The sequence below is a fragment of the Hevea brasiliensis genome, chromosome 7 (genome assembly GCF_030052815.1).
Source record: "Hevea brasiliensis isolate MT/VB/25A 57/8 chromosome 7, ASM3005281v1, whole genome shotgun sequence".
NCBI lineage: Eukaryota > Viridiplantae > Streptophyta > Magnoliopsida > Malpighiales > Euphorbiaceae > Hevea > Hevea brasiliensis.
Genome location: NC_079499.1, coordinates 92,688,393 through 92,691,018, shown reverse-complemented (window position 1 = coordinate 92,691,018; position 2,626 = coordinate 92,688,393). Strand labels below are relative to the sequence as shown.

Genomic DNA, 2,626 nt, shown 5'->3' with positions numbered 1-2,626 from the left:
GGGACATCCTTCTGAAAATCCACACACATATCTAAAGAAGTTTGCTATGATTTGTGATATGCAAAAATAACTTGGAGTATCTGATGATGCAGCAAGATTGAAGCTATTCCCATTTTCTTTGAAGGATAGAGCATTGGATTGGCTTGATTCTTTACCTCACAAATCCATTACAAATTAGGAGCAACTCGCTGATGCATTTCTTGCCCAATACTTTCCACTTGGAAAAACTCAAGAATTGAGGAATCAAATGACAGCTTTTAGACCAAGAGAAGATGAAACTCTCTATGAATCATGGATGAGATGGAAGGAATTAGAGAGACAATGCCCACATCATGCCATTCCGAAATGGATGATAAACTAGAATTTTTACACCAATGTTACTCTTGCAATTAGAGGGATTATTGATGCTCAAACAGGAGGAGAATTTATTATGAAGCATGAAGATGAAGCTTATGAGCTATTAGAGAAAATTGCAAAGAATACTCATATTTGGAGTAGTCCAAGAGGATCAGCTCCAACTCAAAAGAGGCAAGCTGCTGAAATGTACGACCATGATCCATTCAACATGATTAATGCAAAGTTTGATGCACTTACAAATGTTTTGGCTAAGAAGATGGAAGATTTAAGTATGTTGGTTAGTTCATCATCATCATCTGGAAGTTCACAACAAGTTGCTTATGCAGAAGGAACTACCAGCTGTGGAGTAGACTATGGAGAGCAAGCTGCATATGTTGGTAATTATGGAAACAAACAAATGGGGAATCCTTACTCTCAAACTTATAATCCAACTTGGAGGAATCATCCCAACTTTTCATGGGGAAATCAGTAAAGTCAAGTTCCAAATCAGAATCTTCAGCCACAACAGCAATAAGCAATTCCATATCAGCAAAATAAGCAACCATTGCCTAATTTTCAGCAGAGAAACATGAATCCTGCACCTCCACCAAAACAGCAAGAACAAAGTTCCACTATAGAAGCTTTATTACAACAGATTCTTGCTAACCAAACGAAGCATGATGAAGAGATGAGAGAGATGAAAGCAAGGCTAGAACAGATGCAAACACATAACAGAATGTTGGAAAATTAGATTGCACAACAAGCATCTTCCTCAGGTACCAAGTCTTTTGGAAAACATCCAAGTCAACCAAAAAACCCAAGAGAGCAGTGTCAAGCTATTACTTTAAGAAGTGGGAAAGTTGTAAATAATGAGAAAAGTGAAAATAGTAAGAAGAGAGAAAATGAGAAAGAAATTGATGAGAGTGAAAAACAAGAGAGTGAGAAAGAAAGTGCAGAAAAATGTAAAGAGAAAATTGAAGAGAAGGAAGAGAAGTATATACCTCCAGAGCCTTACAAACCAGAACTCCCCTTTCCACAAAGATTTCAAAAAGCCAAGCTTGATAAGCAATTTGGAAAGTTCTTAGAGGTTTTGAAGAAGCTATACATAAATATGCCTTTTATTGATGCTCTTTCACAAATGCCCTCTTATGCAAAATTCTTAAAAGGAATTCTCTCAAACAAGAGGAAACTCGAAGATCATGAAACTGTAGCTTTGACAGAAGAATGCAGTGCTATCCTCCAAAGAAAACTTCCTCCAAAGCTTAAGGATCCAGGGAGTTTTTCAATTCTATGCCACATTAGGGAATCATGTTCTACAAAAGCTTTATGTGATTTAGGGGCTAGTGTTAGCCTTATGCCCCTCTCCATTTATGAGAAGCTCAATATGAGAGATCTTAAGCCAACCCACATTTCTCTTCAGTTAGCTGACAGATCAATTAAGTATCCTGAAGGGATTTTGGAGAATGTGCCTCTGAAGGTTGGGAAGTTCTATATACCTGTTGACTTTGTCATCTTGGACATGGAAGAGGATTCTAATATCCCAATTATCTTGGGAAGACCCTTTCTAGCTACAGCAGAAGCATTGATTGATGTTAAGGGAGAAAAATTGACTCTTAGATTTGGTGAAGATCAATTGGTTTTCAATATTAATAACACTATGAAGAAGCATCATTTTGAAGCTGATACTTGTTTGAGAATTGATATAATTGATGAGCTGGTTGAAGAACACTTCAGAAAGAGATATCCGGAAGATCCACTTGAAAATTGCTTGGTTCATGGAGGAAGCATAGACTATGACAACCCTCATGTGGCTGCATGTGCTCAACATTTAGAGGGTAGTCCACCAATCATTTCTGCTCCAGTTTTTCAACTCATACAAAAGGAAAAATTCGAATCTAAGCAACCATCATTCAAGGAAGAAGATGCACCTAAGGTAGAACTTAAACAGCTTCCTTCTCAGCTCAGGTATGAATTTCTTGGCACCAATAACACTTATCCAGTAATTGTAAATGCAAACTTGAGCACTTTAGAGGTTGATAAGTTGTTAAGAGCGTTGAGGCAATTCAGGAAAGTTTTGGGATATACCATAGATGACATTAAGGGAATAAGTCCACACTTTTGCCTGCACAAAATTATTTTGGAAGAAAATTGTAAGCCATCTATTGAACATCAGAGAAGGTTGAACCCAAATATGAAAGAAGTTGTTAAAAAGGAAATTTTGAAGCAGGGATCATATATCCTATCTCAGACACTACTTGGGTGAGTCCAGTACATGTTGTCCCAAAAAAGG

General features: G+C 37.2%; 1 non-coding gene across 1 annotated transcript; it reads right to left on the bottom strand.

Annotated features, from left to right (window-relative positions):
- Window positions 1-232: 232 nt before the first annotated feature.
- LOC131181723 (small nucleolar RNA R71) lies at window positions 233-339 on the bottom strand. The gene has a single exon (XR_009150202.1). It is a non-coding gene; the product is annotated as a small nucleolar RNA R71 (small nucleolar RNA).
- Between the last annotated feature and the right edge of the window lie 2,287 nt (window positions 340-2,626).